This window comes from Ursus arctos, unplaced genomic scaffold (assembly GCF_023065955.2).
Source record: "Ursus arctos isolate Adak ecotype North America unplaced genomic scaffold, UrsArc2.0 scaffold_20, whole genome shotgun sequence".
In the NCBI taxonomy this organism is placed as follows: domain Eukaryota; kingdom Metazoa; phylum Chordata; class Mammalia; order Carnivora; family Ursidae; genus Ursus; species Ursus arctos.
Genome location: NW_026622875.1, coordinates 25,804,512 through 25,831,966, shown reverse-complemented (window position 1 = coordinate 25,831,966; position 27,455 = coordinate 25,804,512). Strand labels below are relative to the sequence as shown.

The window sequence follows — 27,455 nt, the reverse complement described above, 5'->3', positions numbered from 1 at the left end:
CATCTTTCATGCCAACGGACCTCAAAAGAAAGCTGGGGTAGCAATTCTCATATCAGACAGATTGGATTTTAAACTAAAGACTATAGTTAGAGACACAGAAAGGCACTATATTATTCTTAAGGGATGTATACAACAAGTGCATATGACAATTATAAATATATATGCCTCCAACAGGGGAGCAGCAAATTACACAAGCCAGCTCTTTACCACAATAAAGAGACATATAGATAAAAATACGTTAATAGTAGGGGACCTCAACACTCCACTATCAGAAATAGAGCACCTAAGCAGAAAATCGGCAAACAAACAAGAGCTTTGAATGCCATACTCGACGAGTTGGACCTCACAGATATATATAGAGCACTACACCCCAGAACCAAAGAATACTCATTCTATTCTAATGCCCATGGAACATTCTCAAGAATAGACCATGTTCTGGGTCACAAAACACGTCTCAACCGATACCAAAAGACTGAAATTATTCCCTGCATATTCTCAGACCACAACGCTTTGATTGGAACTCAACCACAAGGAAAAATTTGGAAGAAACTCTAACACATGGAGACTAAGAAACATCCTGCTCAGGAATGATTCGATAAACCAGGAAATCAAAAATCAATTTAAACAATTTATGGAGACCAATGAGAATGAAAACACAACGGTCCAAAACCTATGGGATACTGCAAAGGCAGTCCTAAGGGGAAAATACATAGCCATCCAAGCCTCACTCAAAAGAAGAGAAAAATCTAAAATGCAGTTTTTATATTCTCACCTCAAGAAGCTGGAACAGCAACAGAGGGACAGGCCTAATCCACGCACGAGAAAGCAGCTGATCAAGATTAGAGCAGAAATCTATGAATTAGAAACCAGGAGTACAGTAGAGCAGATCAACAGAACTAGAAGCTGGTTCTTTGAGAGAATCAATAAAATTAACAGACCACTGGCAAGACTTATCCAAAAGAATAGAGAAAGGACCCAAATTAATAAAATTATGAATGAAAAAGGAGAGGTCACAACCAACACCAAAGTAATTGGAAGGATTATTAGAAACTTTGATCAACAGCTTTATGCCAATAAATTAAGCAATCTGGAAGAGATGGAGGACTTCCTGGAAACCTATAAACTACCAAGACTGAAACAGGAAGACTGATTTTTTAAACAGGCCAATTAAGTATGAAGAGATTGAAACAGAAGAAATGATACCTATTCTCCTAAAGCTATTTCAAAAATAGAAACAGAAGGAATGCTACCAAACTCATTCTATGAGGCCAATATTACCTTGATCCCCAAACCAGGCAAAGAACCCATCAAAAAGGAGAATTACAGACCGATTTCCCTAATGAATATGGACGCCAAAATCCTCAACAAGATCCTGGCTAATAGAATCCAACAGTACGTTAAAAGGATTATTCATCATGACCAAGTGGGATTCATCCCTGGGATGCAAGCGTGGTTCAACATTCGCAAATCGGTCAGTGTGATACACCATATCAACAAGAAAAGAATCAAGAACCATAAGATCCTCTCAACAGATGCAGAAAAAGCATTTGACAAAATACAGCATCCTTTCCTGATTAAAACCCTTCAGAGTGTAGGATAGAGGGTACATTCCTCAATCTCATAAAAACCATCTATGAAAAACCTACAGCAAATATCATTCTCAATGGGGAAAAGCTGGAAACCTTTCCCTTAAGATCAGGAACACGACAAGGATGCCCACTCTCGCCACTATTATTCAACATAGTACTAGAAGTCCTTGCAACAGCAATCAGACAACAAAAAGGGATCAAAGGTATCCAAATCGGCAGAGAAGAAGTCAAAATGTCTCTCTTCCCAGATGACATGATACTCTATATGGAAAACCCAAAAGAATCCACTCCCAAACTATTAGAAGTTATAGAGCAATTCAGTAATGTGGCGGGATACAAAATCAATGCTCAGAAATCAGTTGCATTTCTATACACGAATAATGAGACTGAAGAAAGAGAAATTAGGAAATCCATCCCATTTACAATAGCACCAAAAACCATACGCTACCTTGGAATTAACTTAACCGGAGACATAAAGGATCTCTATTCTAGAAACTACAAATCACTCTTGAAAGACATTGAAGAAGACACAAAAAGATGAAAAATATTCCATGCTCATGGATCGGAAGAATTAACACAGTTAAAATGTCCATGCTACCCAGAGCAATCTACACTTTCAATGCCATCCCGATCAAAATACCAATGAAATTTTTCAAGGAACTGGAACAAATGGCCCTTAAATTTGTGTGGAACCAGAAAAGGCCCCGAATCGCCAAGGAATTGTTGAAAAGGAAAAACAAAGCTGGGGGCATCACATTGCCGGATTTCAAGCTCTACTACAAAGCTGTGATCACAAAGATGGCATGGTACTGACACAAAAACAGACACATAGACCAATGAAACAGAATAGAGAACCCAGAAATGGACCCTTGGCTCTTTGGGCAACTAATCTTTGACAAAGCAGGAAAAAACACCCAGTGGAAAAAAGACAGTCTCTTCAATAAATGGTGCTGGGAAAACTGGACGGATATATGCAAAAGATTGAAACTTAACCACTCTTTCACACCATACACAAAGATAAACTCCAAATGGATGAAAGACCTCAATGTGAGACAGGAATCCATCAAAATCCTAGAGGAGAACATAAGCAGCAACCTCTATGACATCGGCCACAGCAGGTCTTTTCATGACACATCTCCAAAGGCAAGAGGAACAAAAGAAAAAATGAACTTGTGGGACTTCATCAAGATAAAAAGCTTCTGCACAGCCAAGGAAACAGTCAAAAAAACTAAGAGGCAGCCCACGGAATGGGAGAAGATATTTGCAAATGACACTACAGATAAAAGACTGGTATCCAAGATCTACAAAGAACTTCTCAAACTCAATGCACGAGAAACAAATAAACAAATTATAAAATGGGCAGAAGATATGAACAGATACTCTTCCAATGAAGACATATAAATGGCTAACAGACACATGAAAAAATGTTCAAAATCATTAGCCATCAGGGAAATTAAAATCAAAACCACACTGAGATACCACCTTATGCCAGTTAGAATGGCAAAAATTGACAAGGCAAGAAACAACAACTGTTGGAGAGGATGTGGAGAAAGGGGATCCCTCCTATATTGTTGGTGGGAATGCACGTTGGTACAGCCACTCTGGAAAACAGTGTGGAGGTCCCTTAAAAAGTTAAAAATTGAGCTACCCTATGATCCAGCCATTGCACTACTGGGTGTTTACCCCAATGATACAGACGTAGTAAAGAGAAGGGCCACATGCACCCCAATGTTCACAGCAGCATTGTCCACAATAGCTAAATCATGGAAGGAACCGAGATGCCCTTCAACAGATGACTGGAATAAGAAGTTGTGGTCCATATATACAATGGAATATTACTCAGCTATCAGAAAGAACGAGTTCTCAACATTTGCTACAACATGGACGGCACTGGAGGAGATAATGCTAAGTGAAATAAGTCAAGCAGAGAAAGACAACTATCATATGATTTCTCTCATCTATGGAACATAAGAAGTAGGAAGATCAGTAGGAGAAGAAAGGGATAAGGAAAGGGGGGGTAATCAGAAGGGGGAATGAAGCAAGAGAGACTATGTACTATGAGAAACAAACTGAGGGCCTCAGAGGGGAGGGTGGTGGGGCAATGGGATAGACTGGTGATGGGTAGTAAGGAGGGCACGTATTGCATGATGCACTGGGTGTTATACGCAACTAACGAATCATCGAACTTTATATCAAAAACCAGGGATGTACTGTATGGTGACTAACATAATATAATAAAAAATATTTAAAAAATAAATAAAAATAAATAAAATTTAAAAAAAGATTTGAAGAGAGGGAATGAAAGAAAGGTAGAGAAAGAGATATACTTTGGTTGCTTTTTAATGAGTATTTCAAGCTTAATTATAAAAACTTCTGATACATGCAAGTCTGTCTAAGTAGTATGTACACAAATGGAAAAAAAAATACCTCAAAGGTTATTATAAACAAAGACTTTTGGAAACGTATCTTTTAGAATGTCTTAAAATAGAAATTGTTGGGGGCACCTGGATGGCTCAGTAGGTTAAGCATCTTACTCTTGAGCTCAGCTCAGGTCTTGATCTCAGGGTTAGGAATTAAAGCCCCATGTTGGGCTTCATACTGTGTGTGGAGCGTACTTAAAAAAAATATTGAAATTGTTTTATAGGTCTCCACAGGTACCTTGCATGAATAAAAAAAAAAAATTGTGATTATATCTCCAGTGATGAGTCTGTCTCTAAATGGTAGACTGCACGTGGTAACATTCCTTATAAAAAGCTTATGTACTTCTTCCTCTGTATAAACAAAAGATAAGTGAAACATCAAATTAAATGTTCAAAAAGAAAACTCACACTTTGGCACATGATATGGGAGTACCAATTGACTAGTCTTCGAAGACTGCATAGGGTACATTTCATCCATTTCAAGAACGGATAAATTTACTAAATATTCGAATTTCAAAATTTGGAGCTTGGTTGAGCAAGCATTGTCTGAGGGCTTTAATCTTTCAAACCACTTTCACCAAATCTCCAACAGCTATTAAAACAACCTCATCTTCAGTCCACATAAGACAAGAATTAAAGGAAAGGACAAAAAGAAAAATAAATTTACTTTTTAAAACATAAATCTGCTACCTCAAGCACTACTATTAATATGATTCAAGAGAAGCAGGGCTTCTTAATCTGTGGCATATAGATTCTTAAATATCTATGGACCTTTTGAAACTATGAAAATTTAGGTCTATGTACTTCTGTGGAGAAAGACCCAAATTTTCAGGCTATTATTAAAGGAATTTGAGAACTCCAGAAGGTAAAAACTACACATTAGAGGGAAAATACCAGCCAAAGGTTTTTAGTCTTAAGGAACTGAAGAGAAAAATTAAATGGTGACAGTAAAGAATAGTTCCTTACTAGAGAATGGAATTAGAAACCAAGATCTATATGCTAAGTGTGTTTATTGCTACTGGCTCATTGCTAGTGGAATGTCATTTCTTTTAGGCCCTCTCAGCGTAAAGAACCAGAAATATATATGTATGTATACAAACATAGCCATTTCTATATGTAGCCATATGTATCTACATTAAGCTATATATAAGTTATACTAATATCTTTAACTCCATTACCACATGGAATATTCTAGAGTCCTCCCTTTTTTTATCCATAATTTCCTACAGTGAAATCTCCCAACAGTGAAAATTCTGGTTCCCACCATCAACCATCTATTTACTTAATTTTTCAATTCCAGTACACATGTATAAAGTGACTTCAGAATTGGTAGTCCATAGCCCGGTGGAAAATAACCGCAACTAGAGTACCATGCATTTTAGTTCCTTTTGCCTTTAGTCTTACAGGCTCCACTATTCACTTACTTAGGACAGTACTTGTCCCCCAAACCCCTTCAGCAAGGTTATTTCATGCATTTGTAATATAGTTTGATTTTATGTCACAGTCTGAATTCAACCTGTAATGACCTCATAAGAGTTTTTTTTTTAATTTGCAAACATCAATGTTTATTCTTTGTGCTATAAGTTCTATGGGTTTTAGAAACACATAGTATCATATATTACCATTACAGCATCATACACAATAGTTTCATCACCCTAATCCCCTGTGATTCAACCCTCTTTCCTCCCTAAAACCCTGGCAAACACTAATCTGTTTATTATCTCTACAATCTACCCTTTTCCAGAATGTGACATAATCTGGAATCGTAGTATGTAGCCTTTTCAGACTGGCTTCTATCACTCCGCAATACCTATTAAGATTCATCTATGCTTTCTGCATGGCACGAGCACTCATTCCTTCTTACCACCAAATAGTATTCCACTGTATGGATGTTGCACAGTTCATCCATTTCATCTACTGAAGGGCATCTAGATAGCTTCTGGAAACTAACGAATATAATTACTATAAATACATGCAGGTTTTGTATGGACATGTTTCAAATCAGTTAGTAAATACCTGTTTATTTTTGCTGTATTTTACAGGAAGGGTATGTTTAATTTTGTAAGGAACTATTAGACTGTCTTCCAAAGTGGCTATACCATTTTGCATTCCCATCAACCATGATTTCCTATAGCTTCACATCCTTGACAGTGATTGGTATTGCCAGTTTTTTGTATTTTAGCCATTCTAATAGCTGTGTAGTAATATCTTTTTATTGTTTTAATTTGCACTGCCCTTATGACAAATGATGTTGAGCATCTTTTCACATGTCTATATGCCATCTGTGTATCTTCTGTGGTATGTCTGTTCAGGTCTTTGCCCACTTTTTTATTGGGTATTTATTTTCTTATCATTCAGTTTATTGAGCTCTTTGTGTATTTTGAATACAATCCTTTATCATACATATGTCTTGCAAATATATCCTCCCAGTCTGTGACTCTTCTTTTAATTTTCTTAAATTTTGTGGAGCAGAAAAAATTTTAATTTCAGTAAAGTCCAACCTGCCAATTGCTTCTTTCATGGATTGTGCTCTTGGTCGTTACAGCTTTAAAAACCTCAAAACCTTGTCATTAAACCTAAAGTCATATAGACTTTCTCTTATGTTTTATTTTAGAAATTTAGAGTTTTACATTTAAGATGAGTTAAGTTTTGTGCAAAGGGGTTAGATCTGTGTTTAAGTTCATTTTTTTCCACATGGATATCCAACTGTTCATGTACCATTTGTTGAAAAGATGACTATTTCTTCATTTAATTGCCTTTGTATCTTCATAAGAAAAAAATCAGTTGACTATATTTATGTGATTCTTTTAATATTTTTAAAGAATAATTTAGGTTACACAAATTTGATGTATGTGTGTATACACACACACACACACACACACACTCTTCAGAAACCCACTGGACCTAGAAAAAGGAGGATAAAATATACCAAAATAGTTCATGTTCCATTCTCCTCTTATTTTAATAATTTTTATCCTATACTCTGCACATCCAACAGTTTTTCCTAAATGATAAAGTTATCAGGATTACCTGTGAGTTTCACTGCACTCTTCCTAAAATAGTAGCTACGTATGTCTCTACATTTGAAAGCTCTTCCAAAAACATAAGAATAATGCAAAATTGAGACTTTAATGAGTCTCAAGAGATTAGAAGTCCATGAAAGTAGAAATTACCTTACAACAATAGAAAACATAAATATGCAAAATATGTCCAAAGTGCGGAACTTTCAAAATTATGACTTACATTTACACACACACATACACACACACACACACACACAATTATTCAAGGGAAGAAATCACTTTAAATTGCTATACAAAAGTTCTGATTAGGCTAGTATTATAAGCAATATTTTTATATAAACCCTCTTTCTGAAATGCTAATGAAAATATGAAAAACATTTGAAAAGCATCTAAAAACCTTATGAAGTAGTGGGAACTAGTAGGATAAAAACAAACTAAAAGCAGAAACCAAAATACAGAAAGAACACTAAAATCACTTCTCTGATAATATTTAGTGAGACTACAATGCACAAGTTGGGACTTCTGAGGCGAAAGGTCTAAAAGAACAACTCTTTTATGTAGTGGGGGCTCAAAAGATTTCATTTGTAACAGTTTCTAACACCTTATATTCTGTGGTCTATAAAGAAAGCTTTTTTTAATGCTGTGTAGAAGGAGACAGATACCTGAGAGATAGTAATCAAACACTGGTGCTCTCACAAATATTCTAAATTCACTTGATCTGATACAGAAAACTTCAGATGGGACTTAGTTGCAAGTAGTCCTCAATTGGAAGTACTGTGGGGCACGTGTCAAGCAAATCTTAAATCTTCTCTAGAGGAAAAGTACCTTTATCCTAGGCTTCAAATAAGCTTGAGAGAAAATGTGGAGCTTGGAACAAAAAGTAACTAAACACATCAAGAAAGATGATATGCAAAAGAACAAACAAAAGAAAGACCATAGAAACAGACTCACTAAAACTTGAAGTATTAGAATTATTAGATAGAGACTGTAAAAAAAAATTCCCCATGTTAAAAAAAGGAAAATATAAGACTGAATGAATATTCATAGGGAACAATTCCATTGACTTCTTTTTCTGTAGAACAGAGCCATATGGGGTGCCTGGGTGACTCAGTCAGTTAAGTGTCTGCCTTTGGCTAAGGTCATGATCTCAGGGTCCTGTGATAAAGCCCTGCGTTGGGCTCCCTGATCAACGGGGAGTCTGCTTCTCTTTCTCCCTCTGCCCCTCGCCCCAGCTTGTGCTCTCTCTCTCTAATTAATAAATAATCTTTAAAAAAAGGAGCGAGAGAGACCCATGTTGACTATAATTTCTAGAAAAGACCAATACGGTAACTGAAATAGATCGTCACAGATGAAAAAAAAGTAAGTAAACGAATTTAGGGTATATATTATACAGAATTCTAGCAGCACAGAAATTACAAAATGCAAATAGGTACATAGAAGACAATATGCAAGGTTTAAACAAAATTATTGAAAGAGAAGAGAAATAAAATGAGAAGCAGCAGGATTTAAAAAGGTAACTAATGAAAGACACCAATCCAAAGAAATATGTTCTATAGAACATAATATAGTCAGACTACAGAATACCAGAAACAAAGAAAAACCTTAAACGTTGGGAAAAATAAGTATTGAAAGAGAAAAAAATTATTATTCGCAGTTCTCAACAATACAAGCCAGAAGACAGTGAAATGTCTTCAATGCACTAAAAGGAAATAACTGCCAACATTATACAATATACCCATCAAAATATATTTTAAGAAATAAAGACAAGTTAAACAAATCTTCAGACAAAGTCCAACAGAGTCTACAGAATCTCCAATAAAACCTCATTGGAATTTCTAAATGCTGCACTTTAGGCAGAAGTGACCTCAGATATACAAATGTTTAAAAAAAAAAAAAAGAACAAATAAAATGGCATGTACACAGGTAAAGCTAAAACAACAATAACTTGATTTTTTTTAATAATAATGACTATGGGAAAATGAAATCGATTTAAATTACAGCACAAGGAAGAAGGTAAATGGAATTATATCTCTAGTTCCTTGTCCTTTCTGGGAAAAGGATGGAGGTGGTAATTACCTTTGGATTGTGCTATTGTGCAATAAAAGTATGACTTTTATAATCTTTAGGGTAACCATTAAATGCATGTAAAGAGTACAAAGATGTCCAAATAAATAGAGGGTGGAAAAGAATTCTTTTGAATTCAAAGACTCTAAAGGCAAGAAAAAAAAAAAAACAAGAAAACATACAGAGCAGTCAGGACAAACAACAAACATTAGTTCAATATAAATCCAAACACCCAGCTCGGAGTTAAGATGGCGGAGGAGTAGGAGACACCGTTTTCAGCCAGTCCTCCGAGTCGAGCTGGATAGGTACCAGACCAGCCTAAACAACCACGGAACCAGCCTGAGATGCAGGAAGACGCATCTGGATCTCTACAAATGAACATCTCCAGCGCTGAGTATTGAGGTACGAAGCGGGGAGCCATGAAGCTGTGCACAGATATCAGAAGATAAACGGAAGGGGGAGGGAGCCGCCGTGTTCGGGCGCCGGGAAGTGGTAGCCACTTGCACGGGAGAGCGGGCGGGGCTCGCGGACGGCACCGCAAAACAGCAGACTGAGACCGTGAGCCGGGTGCGCACGCCACCAGGCATCTCGCGGAACACCGGAATCCCGGTGCGCTCACTGGATCCAGACTGAGACCGGGAGATCCGGGAGCGCGCGCGGGGCGGCTGGCGGCATTAGAAACACAAAGGACAGAGACGCGCCGGCCCTGGAAGTGAGGGCTGGGACGCCGGGTGTGGGGCGCACATCCCGGAAGCTGCAGGGTTGAGCAGCACCAACAGAAACAGAGTTAAAGTGGCCAGAACATTAGTAGAGAACGGGCCACAATCCCTCTGTTCTGTGACAGAGGCTGAAATTTGGCCGCTGCTGCTCTGACTCTCAGAAGAGGCACAGCAAACCGCCAGGGAAAGCCGCCAGAGAAAAAAAGCCGGGAAATACCGGCTCAGGGAGTGCCCATCCCCATCCCCCCTCGCAGGGGACGCCGAGACTCTACCCAAACAGGGTTGCCTGAGTATCGGCGCGGCAGGCCCCTCCCCCAGAACACAGAAGGCAGGCTGAAAAATCAAGAAGCCCACAACCCGAGGCGCCGGGGTGGCGCAGTCATTGAGTGCCTGCCTTCGGCTTAGGGCGTGATCCCAGCGTTCCGGAAAGGAGTCCCTCATCGGGCTCCTCCGCTGGGAGCCTGCTTCTTCCTCTCCCACTCCCCTGCTTCTATTCCCTCTCTCGCTGGTTGGCTGCCACATAAATAAATAAATAAAATCTTTAAAGAAGAAGCCCACATCCCTAAGATCCCTATAAAACAAGGGGCACGGCCTGGGACCCAGTCAATAATTTGGGCTCTGGAAACCCCGCAACCTCTCTTCATCAGAATGACAAGAAGGAGAAGCCCCCCCCAGCAAAGAAAAGACAGTGAGTCTGTGGCCTCTGCCACAGAAATAATGGATATGGATGTAACCAAATTATCAGAAATGGAATTCAGAGTAACCATGGTCAAAATGATGAGAATTGAAAAAACTATTAACGAAAAGGTTACTGAGAATATAGAATCCCTAAGGACAGAAATGAGAGCGAATCTGACAGAAATTAAAAATTCTATGAGCCAAATGCAGGCAAAACTAGAGGCTCTGACGGCCAGGGTCGCAGAAGCAGAGGAACGGGTTAGTGAATTGGAGGATGGGTTAATAGAGGAAAAAATGAAAATAGAAGATGGTCTTAAAAAAATCCACGCCCACGAATGTAGGTTACGGGAGATTACTGACTCAATGAAACGATCCAATGTTAGAATCATCGGCATCCCCGAGGGGGTGGAGAAAAACAGAGGTCTAGAAGAGATATTTGAACAAATTGTAGCTGAAAACTTCCCTAATCTAGCAAGGGAAACAAACATTCGTGTCCAAGAGGCAGAGAGGACCCCTCCCAAGCTCAACCATGACAAACCTACACCACGTCACATCATAGTGCAATTCGCAAATATTACATGCAAGGATACAGTATTGAAAGCGGCCAGGGCAAAGAAATTTCTCACGTACCAAGGCAAAAGCATCAGAATTACGTCAGACCTGTCTACACAGACCTGGAATGAGAGAAAGGGTTGGGGGAGCATATTTAAAGCTCTTTCAGAGAAAAACATGCAGCCAAGGATCCTTTATCCAGCAAGGCTGTCATTCAGAATTGATGGAGAAATAAAGACATTTCAGAATCGCCAGTCACTAACCAATTTTGTAACCATGAAACCAGCCCTACAGGAGATATTACGGGGGGTTCTATAAAAGTAAAAAGGCCCCAAGAGTGATACAGAACAGAAAGTCACAGCCAATACAAACAAAGACTTTACTGGCAACATGGCAACATTAAAATCATATCTCTCAGTAATCAGTCTTAATGTAAATGGTTTGAACCATCCCATAAAGCGCCACAGGGTTGCAGATTGGATAAAAAGAAATGACCCATCCATTTGCTGTCTACAAGAGACTCATTTCAAACCCAAAGATGCATTCAGACTGAGAGTAAGGGGATGGAGTACCATCTTTCACGCAAATGGACCTCAAAAGAAAGCTGGGGTAGCAATTCTCATATCAGATAAATTGGATTTTAAACTACAGACTATAGATAGAGATGCAGAAGGGCACTATATTATTCTTAAGGGAAGTATTCAACAAGTGGATATGACAATTATAAATATATATGCCCCCAACAGGGGAGCAGCAAGATACACAAGCCAACTCTTAACCAGAATAAAGAGACATATAAATAAAAATACGTTAATAGTAGGGGACCTCAACACTCCACTCTCAGAAATAGACAGAACACCCTGGCAAAAACTAAGCAAAGAATCAAAGGCTTTGAATGCCATACTCGACGAGTTGGACCTCATAGATATATATAGAACACTACACCCCAGAACCAAAGAATACTCATTCTATTCTAATGCCCATGGAACATTCTCAAGAATAGACCATGTTCTGGGACACAAAACAGGTCTCAGCCGATACCAAAAGATTGAAATTATCCCCTGCATATTCTCAGACCACAACGCTCTGAAATTGGAACTCAACCACAAGGAAAAATTTGGAAGAAACTCAAACACTTGGAGACTAAGAACCATCCTGCTCAGGAATGACTCGATAAACCAGGAAATCAAAAATCAAATTAAACAATTTATGGAGACCAATGAGAATGAAAATACAACAGTCCAAAACCTATGGGATACTGCAAAGGCAGTCCTAAGGGGGAAATACATAGCCATCCAAGCCTCACTCAAAAGAATAGAAAAATCTAAAATGCAGTTTTTATATTCTCACCTCAAGAAGCTGGAACAGCAACAGAGGGACAGGCCTAATCCACGCACGAGGAAGCAGTTGACCAAAATTAGAGCTGAAATCAATCAAGCAGAAACCAGAAGTACAGTAGAGCAGATCAACAGGACTAGAAGCTGGTTCTTTGAGAGAATCAATAAAATTGACAGACCACTGGCAAGACTTATCCAAAAGAAAAGAGAAAGGACCCAGATTATTAAAATTATGAATGAAAAAGGAGAGGTCACGACGAGCACCATTGAAATTGGAAGGATCATTAGAAATTTTTATCAACAGCTATATGCCAATAAACTAAGCAATCTGGAAGAGATGGAATCCTTCCTGGAAACCTATAAACTACCAAGATTGAAACCGGAAGAAATTGATTCCTTAAACAGGCCAATTAATTATGAAGAAATTGAGTCAGTGATAAACAACCTTCCAAATAACAAAACTCCAGGCCCGGACGGTTTTCCTGGGGAATTCTACCAAACATTCAAAGAAGAAATAATACCTATTCTCCTAAAGCTATTTCAAAAAATAGAAACAGAAGGAAAGCTACCAAACTCATTCTATGAGGCCAATATTACCTTGATCCCCAAACCAGGCAAAGACCCCCTCAAAAAGGAGAATTACAGACCGATTTCCCTAATGAATATGGACGCCAAAATCCTCAACAAGATACTTGCTAATAGAATCCAACAGTACATTAAAAGGATTATCCATCACGATCAAGTGGGATTCATACCTGGGATGCAAGCGTGGTTCAATATTCGCAAATCAATCAGCGTGATACATCATATCAACAAGAAAAGACTCAGGAACCATATGATCCTCTCAAGCGATGCCGAAAAAGCATTTGACAAAATACAGCATCCTTTCCTGATTAAAACCCTTCAGAGTGTAGGAATAGAAGGTACATTTCTCAATCTCATAAAAGCCATCTATGAAAAGCCTACTGCAAATATTATTCTCAATGGGGAAAAGCTGGAAGCCTTTCCCTTAAGATCAGGAACTCGACAAGGATGCCCACTCTCGCCACTATTATTCAACATAGTACTAGAAGTCCTTGCAACAGCAATCAGACGACAAAAAGGGATCAAAGGTATTCAAATTGGCAAAGAAGAAGTCAAAATGTCTCTCTTTGCAGATGACATGATACTCTATATAGAAAACCCAAAAGAGTCCACTCCCAAACTATTAGAAGTTATAGAGCAATTCAGTAACGTGGCAGGATACAAAATAAATGCTCAGAAATCAGTTGCATTTCTATACACGAATAACGAGACCGAAGAAAGAGAAATTAGGGAATCCATCCCATTTACAATAGCACCAAAAACCATACGTTACCTTGGAATTAACTTAACCAGAGACGTAAAGGACCTATATTCTAGAAACTATAAATCACTCTTAAAAGACATTGAGGAAGACATAAAAAGATGGAAAGATATTCCATGCTCATGGATCGGAAGAATTAACATAGTTAAAATGTCCATGCTACCCAGAGCAATCTACACTTTCAATGCTATCCCGATCAAAATACCAAGGACATTTTTCAAAGAACTGGAACAAACAGTCCTTAAATTTGTATGGAACCAGAAAAGGCCCCGAATCTCCAAGGAACTGTTGAAAAGGAAAAACAAAGCTGGGGGCATCACAATGCCGGATTTCGAGCTGTACTACAAAGCTGTGATCACAAAGACAGCATGGTACTGGCACAAAAACAGACACATAGACCAATGGAACAGAATAGAGAGCCCAGAAATGGACCCTCGGCTCTTTGGGCAACTAATATTTGATAAAGCAGGAAAAAACATCCGGTGGGAAAAAGACAGTCTCTTCAATAAATGGTGCTGGGAAAATTGGACAGCTACATGCAAGAGAATGAAACTTGACCACTATCTCACACCATACACAAAAATAAACTCCAAATGGATGAAAGACCTCGATGTGAGACAGGAATCCATCAAAATTCTAGAGGAGAACATAGGCAACAACCTCTACGACATCGGCCAAAGCAACCTTTTTCATGACACATCCCCAAAGGCAAGAGAAACAAAAGATAAAATGAATTTATGGGACTTCATCAAGATTAAAAGTTTCTGCACATCCAAGGAAACAGTCAGAAAAACTAAGAGGCAGCCCACGGAATGGGAGAATATATTTGCAAATGACACCACAGATAAAGGACTGGTATCCAAGATCTACAAAGAACTTCTCAAACTCAATACACGAGAAACAAATAAACAAATCAAAAAATGGGCAGAAGATATGAACAGACACTTTTCCAATGAAGACATACAAATGGCTAACAGACACATGAAAAAATGTTCAAAATCATTAGCCATCAAGGAAATTCAAATCAAAACCACACTGAGATACCACCTTACGCCAGTTAGAATGGCAAAAATAGACAAGGCAAGAAACAACAATTGTTGGAGAGGATGTGGAGAAAGGGGATCCCTCCTACATTGTTGGTGGGAATGCAAGTTGGTACAGCCACTCTGGAAAACAGTGTGGAGGTCCCTTAAAAAGTTAAAAATTGAGCTACCCTATGATCCAGCCATTGCACTACTGGGTATTTACCCCAAAGATACAGACGTAGTGAAGAGAAGGGCCATATGCACCCCAATGTTCATAGCAGCAATGTCCACAATAGCTAAATCGTGGAAGGAGCCGAGATGCCTTTCAACAGATGACTGGATTAAGAAGTTGTGGTCCATATATACAATGGAATATTACTCAGCTATCAGAAAGAACGAGTTCTCAACATTTGCTACAACATGGACAGCACTGGAGGAGATAATGCTAAGTGAAATAAGTCAAGCAGAGAAAGACAACTATCATATGATTTCTCTCATCTATGGAACATAAGAACTAGGATGATCAGTAGGGGAAGAAAGGGATAAAGAAAGGGGGGTAATCAGAAAGGGGAATGAAACATGAGAGACTATGGACTATGAGAAACAAACTGAGGACTTCAGAGGGGAGGGGGGTGGGGGAATGGGATAGACCGGTGATGGGTAGTAAGGAGGGCACGTATTGCATGGTGCACTGGGTGTTATACACAACTAATGAATCATCGAGCCTTACATCGGAAACCGGGGATGTACTGTATGGTGACTAACATAATATAATAAAAAATCATTTAAAAAAAAAAAAAATAAAAAAAAATAAATCCAAACACCCAATGTTTACATTAAATGTAAAAAGGATTAAGTGATATAATTAAAATAGTTTTCAGACTGCATAAAAAAAATATGATCTGTCTATATGTTGTTTACAAAAGGCATCTAAGAGGTGAGGATACAAAAACAATGAAAAGAGAAAAGAAAAAGCTGGGCCACAAAAACCATAAAAGGAGCTTCATTAATATTCAAATAAATAAAATTTTAGAAAAAAGCACTGCCAGAGATAAAGAGGATCATTAGATAAATGTAAAACATTTGAGTTATAAGAAATATTTGAATATTTATATGCACCTACTAACAAAGCACGTGATGGGGGAAGGAGAAGACATGAAAAAGAGGATGAGGGAAGGGGAAGGCCTTCAAGGAGAAATAAAGAAGAAATATATACACCTACAACCTTGATGTGGATTTAAAAACAGTTCTCTCAGTAACTGCTAGAAAAGTAAAGATTAAAAGGATATGAAATATTTCAACACAATTATAGAACAACCTTAACCTGATGGACACAACTACATTTAGAAAATACATAATAAACACAGATTTCAAGCACACATAAAATGGTTGCAAACACTGACCACATGACCTACACAAAAAGGACTAACACTACACAGATCATTTTCTCTGGCCTCAAGTTCAACTAAGATAAGAAGAAATCAATAACAAAAGTTAACCAGAAAATTACATGTTTGGAAGTTAAGAAATAGGCTTTTAAATAATCCATGAATCAAAGAAAAAAACAATTAGAAAACATTTTGATTCCTGTCTTGTTGCCAATGTTCACAGTAGCAATGTTCACAATAGCCAAACTGTGGAAGGAGCCAAGATGTCCTTAAGCAGATGAATGGATAAAGAAGATGTGATTCATATATATAATGGAATATTACTCAGCCATCAAAAAGGATGAATACCTACCATTTGCATCGACATGGATGGAACTGCAGGGGATTATGCTAAGTGAAATTAAGTCAAGCAGAGAAAGGCAATTATCATATGGTTTCACTCATATGTGGAACATAAGGAATAGCGCTGAGGACCATCAGGGTAGGGAGGGAAACTGAATGGGAAGAAATCAGAGAGGGAGACAAACCATAAGATTCTGGACTCTGGGAAACAAACTGAGGGTTACAGAAGGGAGTGGGGCGGGGGGATGGGGTAACCACGTGATGGGTATTAAGGAGGGCACATGTTGTGATGAGCACTGGGTGTTATATGCAGCTAATGAATCACTGAACACTACATCAAAAACTAATGATGTGGGGCGCCTGGGTAGCGCAGTCGTTAAAAGCGTCTGCCTTCGGCTCAGGGCGTGATCCCGGCGTTCCGGGATCGAGTCCCACATCGGGCTCCTCCGCTGGGATCCTGCTTCTTCCTCTCTCACTCGCCTGCTGTGTTCCCTCTCTCGCTGGCTGTCTCTCTGTCACATAAATAAATAAAGTCTTTAAAAAAAAAAAAAAAAAAAACTAATGATGTACTATATGTTGGCTAATTGAACATAATTAAAAAAATGAATGAATGAATGAATAAATAAATAAATAAATAAATAAGGAATAAAAAAAGAAAATATTTTGAATTGAACTAATGACAAGGAATCTCCCAGGAAGTTATACACATTAAAAATATAAGGGGCTATTAAAAATAACCATATTAAACGAATGTGAAAATTCAAATGAAATGGATAATTTCCTATAGAATACAGCTTGTCAAAAACAAACAAACCTGAATAGTGCTAAATCAGCTAAAGAAATTGAATCAGAAGTTTAAATCTTCCAACAAAAACAAAAAAAAAAATTCAGGCCCATATGGTTTCAATAGCAAATTCTACCAAATGTTCTGGAAACAATTCCAATCTCATACACTCTTCCAGGAAAACCAAAAAAAAAAAAAAAGAAAAAAGAAAAGAAAAGAAATATATATATAAATATATATATATATATATTTTCTCTACCATCCATTTTATAAGGTTAGCAAATTGATAATAAAACCTGAGATGGAAACAATGGAAAGGGAAAATTGCAGGCCAATCTCATCGATGAATACAAATACAAAAAAATCCTAAACAAGATATTAGCCAACGAAACCAACCAATAATTTTAAAAATACATCATGATCAAGGTGAATTCATTTCAGGAAGGCGTGTTAGATTTAACATTAAAAGAAAAGAAATCAGGGGTACGCAGGAATGAGGGGTAGAGACTTGGGGGTGGGTACAGATATGCAGAAGGAGCACAGTGGGTATTTTTAAGAGCAATAAAACTATTCAGTTTGATACTATAATGGTAGATATGTAACATTATACATTTGAAAAACCCTAGAACTTTGAAGCACAAAGAGATAATCCTAATGTAAACTATGAACTTAGTTAATAATGTATCAATAATGGTTTATCAATTGTAACTAATGTACCAAGCTAATGCAAGATGTTAATAATAGGGGAAACTGGCAGAGAGAAGAGAGAACTCTGCATAATTTTGGCTCAATTTTTTTGTAAACCTAAAACTCCTCTAAAAAATAAAGCCTACTTTAAAAAGACACTATTTATAATAATTTTTAAAAATGTTTAAGTCCGAAACTACAGATTTTAATAACAGATGTATAAAACCTTTTCACTCATGCATAAAAATACCCTATGAAATACTGAACAAAATAAAGATCTAAATAAATGGAGAAATATACACAATGATCATGAATTTGAAGACTTGATTTTATAAAGATGTAAATTCACCCCTTCTCTTATACAGCAGTAGTTCTCAACTTTTGCTTCCCACTCCCCACAGATATGAATAATTGAAGGTTAGGGTGGGATGCTACTGACATTTAGGGATAGAGGTCAGAGATGCTGCTAAATATTCTACAATGCAGGAAAGCTCCCCCAACAGTAATTATTCAGCCCCAATGTCAACATTATGGAGGTTGAGAAATTTATTATACAAATTAAATTTAATTCTATTCAAAACTCCAACAAGGTTTTTTAAGTGGAATGTGACAATCTAAAATATACATGAAAATACAAAAGGACAAGAAATTTCTACAACCACTTCAGAAAACAGTCTGGCATTACCTAGAAAAGTTGCATCTCTTACACTCCAGCAATTTCAATTCTCAGGACACACACTACAGCATCTTGTGCACAGGGACACTGAATTAACATGTGCCAAAGACAGCTTAGAGTAGCATTGTTCGTCCTATCCAAAAGCAACAACCCAACTTCCTTCAAGTGTAGGAAATTTAAATGAACTAGTATTTTCACATAGTAAATACTTTAGGACAGTTCTCATAGTACAGAAATTTTGCACCCAAGGGGACATTTACCATTATCTGCAGACATTTTTGGTTGTCAAAACAAGAGAAGCAGGTGTGGGAGGAGAGACAGGAATGTGTAACTGGCATCTAATTGGTAGAGACCAGAGATGCTGTTAAACATGCTACAATGCATGGGAAAACCCACCACACCAAAGAGCTGTTTGCCTTAAAACAATGAAAAATTAATGAAATATGGTACAGGAAACATAAATGAATCTCATAAATCAAAAGAATATCTGAGCAAAAAAAGCAAGACAAAGAGTAGGTAGAGTTAATTATGTACAAAAGAGAACAACAGTTAATTATCTAAAGAAGAAGGCAAAACTAAACTGTTTTAAGGATAGATCCACTCATGGTAAAACTATAAAGAAAAGCAAGGAAATAATTATCACAAAATCAAAGTATATTTTTATCTCTGTGGAAAATGGAGGTGGTTGTGATAGAGGAGGGGCACACAAGACATAAGAGAAGGAGTCTTCTGAAGTCCTGGCAATGTTATGGCAATGTTATTTTCCTTGAGCTGAGTACTGGTAACACTGGGATTCATAATGTAAATATTATTTAACCAGTACATCTACAGTTTATGTACTCTTCTGTATATATAAGATGTTACAATTAAAAAGGATTTAAGAAAAGCATTATTGAATTATCTATCTATCTATCTATACACACTGTGCATATAAGGAGACAAAGAATTCATTAAACCAAACTTTGAAACACCATACTGATTAATATATAACAAACACATAACAAACACCGGTTCCTATCTTCTAAAGAGACTGAGACTAATGTTAGGATACCAGTAAAAGTAATTTGAGAAATGCTTTTCAACACAAGGAGTCCAATGCAAGGATTTCAAGACAAGTCTTACCTCAAATATATAATAAAGTGATTGGCTTTTGTAATAAAAAAGAGGTTTTCCCCATTTGTTCTATTTTTTGACCTTCCCTATTTGCACCCTCCATGTAAAGTTTCTAGTACATTTTTTAGTGTTCTTTTAATTTACCAATTATTTACTTATTTTATATATATTTTGACATTTGTCCAAAAAAACCCCATTTATCAATATCCCTGATATATATTTCTGAAATATGTTATATACTGATATTAGCATATACCCGAATACATATACCTGTACCAAAGGGGCATTTAAAAATAATATATTAAATATAGGGATAATGTATCTTTGTCATGCATAATATCATAAACATGTTCCATCAATCTGTGTTGTCTTAGCTTCCTCAGAATTTATTCCTATGAAGTTTATAAAGTTATACAGCTTAAAATGCACTCCTAAGTCAATATTATTTATTCACTCATTCATTCATTATTTGAGAGAGAGAATGCACGCATGAGTGTGTGAGCAGGGGTAGGAACAGAGAGAGAGGGGCACGCAGACTCTGCTGAGCATGGAGCCCAACATGGGGCTTGATCTCATGACCCTGAGATCATGACCTGAGCCGAAATCAACAGGACACTTAACCAACTGAGAACCCAGGTGCCCCAAGTCAATATTATTTAAATCAACTTTTCAATCCCCATCCTTCCTACTCCACTGATACTGAATACATCCTATAATTACACACTGAATTAGTCATTATATTCTGAGGATTCCGAGCAGTAAATACAATTCACTCCAGATGGTTCAAATAAAGAGATTTTTAACAAGACTACAATGTGTGGGCAGAGTTAAAGAAACAAATAGGGGTGCTGATGCAACTTAAGGTAGCTAAAGTAGGAAGCCAATAACATCCACTAGACTACAGGGTAAAAATGAGAACATAATGATACTAGAGCCACAAGAAAGAGGGGCTTCCCAGACTCTTTACTCATGACATGACATTACAATTTGTCATGCCATTGGAGGGGGTGTCCCTTCTAGCCAGGAACTAGAAAAAAAAGGTTTGTGGTTTTTATTCCCTTCTCTGATTCTCATCCCACTTCAGTGGATTGTTTAATATCGTTTTGCTCTTGTATTACATAGTTTTAGAAAAAAATGGGCTGATATAACAGAATACCAATATAAATTTGAGAAACGCTTTTCAACACAAGGAGTCCAATGCAAAGATTTCAACACAAGTCTTACCTCAAATATATAATAGAGTGATTGGCCTTTGTAATAAAAAACAATTTTCCCCATTTGTTCTATCTTTTGACTGTCCTTATTTGCGCCCTCCATGTAAAGTTTGCAGTACATATTTTACCGTTCTTTTAACTTACCAATTTTTGGTTTATATGCTTTTATATATATTTTTATTTTCTTTTACAGATTATGAGTCAAAATTAATTGTGAGTCACATCAATAAAAGATTTTCCCACTTAATAAAGGAATTCTTCCATGTTTACTTCTGGTGCTTTTCTTCTTACTGGTATCTATCGTTTCTGTCTTTGTTTCTGCTATTTGTTGATTTTATATTTAAATCGTTGATGCATTAGAAATTCAACTTCATATATACAATCAAGTGAAGAGTACAACTGAATAATTTCCAACACTTTTCCCATTTGTATCTTAAAAAGGGAGTTTAGGGGCGCCCGCGGTGGCAAAGTCAGTTAAGCGTCTAACTTTGGCTCAAGTTGTGATCTTGGGGTCATGGAATCAAGCTCAACAGGGAGTCTGATTGTGCCTCTCCCTTTGCCCCTCCCCCCATCATGCATGCACTCTCTTTCTCTCTCTCTCTCTCAAATAAATAAATAAAATCTTAAAAAGGTGGGGGGGGGAGAATCTATTACCTGTACTCTGAAAATTGTAAAACACTGATGAAAGAAACTGAAGATGACACAAACAAATGGAAAGACATTCCATGCTCATGGATTGGAGGAACAAATATTATTAAAATGTCTATGCTACCCAAAGAAATCTACACATTTAACACAATCCCTATCAAAACACCAACAGCATTTTTCACAGACTAGAACAATCGTAAAATTTATATGGAACCACAAAAGACCTCGAATAGCCAAAGCAATCTTGAAAATGAAAAGCAAAGTTGGAAGCACCACAATTTTGAACTTTAAGTTATATTACAAAGCTGTAGTGATCAAAACAGTATGGTACAAAAACAGATCAGTGGAACAGAACAGAAAACCAAGAAATGAACCCACAACCATATGGTCAATTAATCTTCAACAAAACGGGAAAGAATATTCAATGGGGGGGGGGAATCTCTTCTAAAAATGGTGTTAGGAAAACTGGACAACAGCATGCAAAAGAATGAAACTGGATCACTTTCTCACACCATACACAAAAATAAAATTCAAAACAGATGAAAAACCTAAATGTGAAACAGGAAACCATCAAAATCCTAGAGAACACAAGCAATAACCTCTTAGACATCAGCCGTAGCAACTTAGTTCTAGATATGTCTCCTGAGGCAAGAGAAACAAAAGCAAAAATGAACTATTGGGACTTCATCAAAATAAAAAGCTTCTGCACAGAAAAGGAAACAATCAAACTACAAGGCAACTATGGAATGAGAAAAGATATTTGCAAATGATATATCAGATAAAGGCAACCTATGGAATAGGAGAAGAAATTTGCAAATGACATATCCAAACATATAAAGCATTTATAAAACTCAACACCCAAAAAAACAAACACTCCAATTAAAAAATGGACAGAAGACATGAATAGACATCCTCTGAAAAAAAGACATGTAGATGGCCAACAGATAAATAAAAGATTCTTAACATCATTCATCAGAGAAATACAAACCAAAACTATAATGAGATACCACCTCACACATGTCAGAATGGCTAAAATCAACAACAAAAGAAACAACAGGTGTTGGTAAGGATGTGGAGAAAGGGGAACCCTCTTGCACTGTTGGTAGGAATGCAAATTGGTATAGCCACTCAGGAAAACAGTATGGAGGTTCCTTGAAAAGTTAAAAATAAAACTACCCTAGGATCCAGGAATTGTGCTATTAGGTATTTACCCAAAGGATACAAAAATACAAATTCAAAAGGATACATGCACCTCCGTTTATAGCACCATTTTCTACAAGAGCCAAATTATGGAAACAGCCCAAGTGTCTATCGATTGATGAATAAATAAAGATGTGGTATATATATACAATGGAATATTACTCAGCTATAAAAAGGAATGAAATCTTGCCATTTGCAACAACATGGATTGGAGCCAGAAAGTACTATGCTAAGGAAAATAAGTCAGTCAAAGAAATACAAATACCATATAATTTCACTCATACCTGGAATTTAAGAAACAAAACAAACAAGCAAAGGGTAAAAGAAAAGAGAAAGAGAGGAAAACCAAACAACAGACTCTTAACTATAGAGAACTGATGGTTATGAGAGGGGAGGTGGGGAGGTGTGTGTGAAATAAGTGATGAGAGGGGCGCCTGGGTGGCTCAGTTGTTAAGCGTCTGCCTTTGGCTCAGGGCATGATCCCAGAGTCCTGGGATGGAGCCCCACATCAGGCTCCTCCACTGGGAGCCTGCTTCTTCCTCTCCCACTCCCCCTGCCTGCGTTCCCTCTCTCACTGGCTGTCTCTCTCATTCTCTGTCAAATAAATAAATAAATAAATAAATAAATAAATAAATAAATAAATAAAATTAAAAAAAAAAAGAAAGAAATAAGTGATGAGGATTAAGGCATGCACTTACTGTGAGAAGCACTAGGTGTTGTATGGAAGTGCTGAATCACTATATTGTACATCAGAAATTCATATTACACTATATATTAACTAACTGGAATTTAAATAAAAACTTTAAAGAAGTGGGGGTCTTTTATTCCATTACTTAACTGGCTATTCTTATATAAACAAAATATATTAATTTATCTATATTGACTTTATAAGCCCAATAATTTATTGAATTATTTTACTGCTTGTATTAATATTGCAAATTCTCTTGAACTTTCTAAACATTCAACAGTATTTTGAATTAGATACCATACTTACTTCATTTCATTGTCTAAATGTGTTAACTTGTATCATCAACATAGTATCAAAGAGGAGTTGTGAGTGGGTTACTTTGCCTTGTCTGACTTTGTGAAAAGGACTCCACCAGTTTCCCTTGAGCATAATGTTAGTTTTATGATTTAAAAACTTTTTTCCCTTTCATTTTTTTTACTTTGACTTTCAGACTTTTACACAAAAGTTGTAAGAAAGGTACAGAGCATTTCTGAATTCCCAGATGTAAATATTTTACATTTGTTTCATCCTTCTTTCACTCTCCATGTATCCCTTTATTCTTTAATACTTCAGTGTGTATTTTCCCCAATGAAAACAATTTCTTATACAACCACAGTATAATCATCAGAATCATGAAATTAACAATGACACAGTGATACATATGTTCTAAGCCACAGAATTAATTCAGATTTCAGTGCTTGTCTCAATAACATCCATTATGTCAAAAGAAAAATCTAATATTGTGCACTGCATTGAGTTGTCATGTTTCTTTAGTCTTTAATCTAACAGTTTCTGAGTCATTAAGCTGTATTTCACAACTGATTTTTTAAGGAGTACAGTAATTTTAAAGAATATATCTCAATGTGAGCTTGCCTGATGTTTCCCCGTGAGTAGATTTAGGCTCTGCACTTTGAGCAAGAAAACCATGGAAGTGAAGTGAAGTTCTTCTAAGTGCACTCTAGGAAGCACATGTTATTAACTAGGTCAACAACCGGAAATATTTGCTTTCTTCATTTGGTTATGGTAGTACCTATTGTTTATACACTATAAGGTTATTATTTTACCCATTGTAAATAACAGACAACTTGCAAGAAGACATTTTGAGACTAGGCAAATACTGTGTTCTTCCTCAAACATTCTCCATTAGTTTTAAAGCCCAAAAATTGAATTCAAAAGTTACTTTACTTAGTATTTTTTAACACTCTTCAGTGTGGGTATGTTATTTATGGTATGGCAAAGTATATGGTTATCTATTTCATCTGCATACAATTTAGGATTTTCCTTACAACTGTTCTTTGGCTTTTCTGAGTATGTGAAACATTAAGGTAACTCTAAAAGTCAGGACTATTCCAAAGTACATTCCAGGACCTTGGGAAGATACCAAAGTATGAGGATCCCGAACTAAGTTCCTCCTACAGACATACCAAGGCTACAACTATATATACTATAACTCACTCTGAAAACGACCTAAAGCCCAAACAGCTATTCCAGGGCTAAAGAAATAAAGAAAAAACCACCTTAAGAAGGATAGGAGGGGCAAAAATCCAATCAGAAACAAACAACAACAAAAAAAAAACAAAGTAAAACAGCCCAACAAGCAAGAAGGATATCATAGGCACAGAAGTATTACCTGAGGACTGAGGGGATCAAGGCTCGTATCAGGCACATCCCCACCCTGGAGAACTACATGAGGAAGATGAGGCCCCATTAGTGTCTGGCTTTGAAAAAGCCCTTTTGAAAAAGGGCTTAACTCTAAAAGAGCAGGAGTGCTACAGGAAATTGAGACAATGCCCTAATGGGTTAGTATATCACTCATTCTGAGATCCAGCACTGAGACAGCAGTTTGCAAAGCCCCTGTATCACAAAGACAACTTACTGACTAATTTTAGGGCATGTGCCAAAACAGCAGGAATCTGTAGGAACTTTCTTCAGAAGTGGAAGTGCTGGCAGGCACCATTTTTCCGGCTCTCCTTCAGCCTAGGTAGACCAATGAGATGAGAAGAGCCAGTTCGGACACTATCCATCTGTCTTGTTGGCACCCCATGTCATGCCCTGGCGATCCTTTGGGGACTGGCACCAGCTGGCATCCACCAAAGCGCCTCTTGGCTCAGTCACACCCAGCAGGCAATCTCAGTTGAAACCAGTGTCCCCACAAAGTGACTATTGCCCTGTCCACTTGACAGGCAGCCCTGGCCAGGCCTGGCACCCTTCCAAAGCAACTCTTGCCCTGGGAAGGGGTCACTACTTTCAAGACTAGGAGATGTACCTGACCTACCTAATACACAGAAACAAAACACACAGAATAAGACAAAATGAAGAGACAGAAAAATGAAAAAGCAAGACAATATCTCAAAAAAACAACTAAATGAAATGGTGATAAACAATCTACCTGGCAAAGAATTCAAAATAATGGTCATAAACTTTCTCACCGGACTTGAGACAAGAGTGGGTGAACTCGGTGAGAACTTCAACAAAGAGATAGAAAATATAAAAAAGAACCAATCAAAGCCAAAGAATACGGTAACTGAAATGAAAAATACACTAGATGGATTCAACAGCAGACTAGAAGATTTAGAATGGATCGGTGATCTGGAAGACATTCAGACTGAACAGCAAAAAGAAAAAAGAATTTAAGGGGCGCCTGGGTGGCACAGCGGTTAAGCGTCTGCCTTCGGCTCAGGGCGTGATCCCGGCGTTCTGGGATCGAGCCCCACATCAGGCTCCTCCGCTATGAGCCTGCTTCTTCCTCTCCCACTCCCCCTGCTTGTGTTCCCTCTCTCGCTGGCTGTCTCTATCTCTGTCAAATAAATAAATAAAATCTTTAAAAAAAAAAAAAGAATTTAAAAACTGAGAGTAAATTAAGGGAACCCTGGTTAAATGTCAAGAGTACCAACATTCACATAAGAGTCCCAAAGGAAGACAGAAAAAGGCAAAAAGCTGATTTGAAAAATTAATAGCTGAAAACCTCGCTAACCTGGAAAAGGAAACAGACATCCAGGTACAGACAGAAAAGAGAGCCCCATACAAGATGAATCCCAAGTAGATCCACAGTAAGAAAATAACTAAAATGCAAAATTTAAAGAATATCCTAAAAGGAATAAGAGAAAAGCAATTAGTTACATACAAGGACACCGATTTTTCAAGAAAAACTTTGCAAGCCAAAAGAAGTTGTGTGATATAATCAAAGTGCTGAAGGGAAAAAACTACAACCAAGAATATTCTACCTGGCAAGGTTATCATTCAGAACTGAAGGAAAGATAAAGAGTTTCCCAGACTAAAGTTTAAAGGAGTTCCTCATCACTAAATGAGTCTTAAAATTCTAGAGGAACTTTGTTAAGTGGAAAAGAAAAAACCACTAGAAGTATAAAAATTGTGAAAAGAAAAGATCTCACTGGAAAAGTAAAAACGCAGTAAATGAAGTAGATCAATACTTATCGAGCTAGTACGAGGGTTAAAAGACAAAAACACTAAAATCAATTTTACCTACAATAATTCATTAAGGAATACACAAAATACAAAGATGTAAAATATGACATTGTATACATAAAACATGGAAGGGGAAGTAAAAATGTAATGCTTTTAGAATGTGTTCAAACTTAAGTAACCATCAACTTAAAATAAACAGTTACATATATAGGATGTTATATACGAAGCTCATGATAACCACAAACCAAACCTACAACAGACATAAAAAAATAAAGACAAAGAAAAAAGCCTAATGCTAAAGAAAGTCATCAAATCAACAGGCAAGAGAATAAGAGAAGACAGGAACAAAATAGAACTACAAAAACAACCAGAAAATAGTTAACAAAACAGTATTAAGAACATACTTATCAATAACCACATTAAATGCAAATGGACTGAATTGATCTAATCAAAAGACAGGACAAACGTAAACTAAAAAAGACCCATCTATATGCTTGC

The 27,455-nt window shown here is 37.1% G+C and overlaps 1 protein-coding gene across 6 annotated transcripts in view; it reads right to left on the bottom strand.

The window, feature by feature from the left end:
- STAG1 (STAG1 cohesin complex component) overlaps window positions 1-27,455 on the bottom strand; it is a 432,120-nt gene that overhangs the window by 201,433 nt on the left and 203,232 nt on the right. The gene's annotated exons all lie outside the window — the stretch shown is intronic.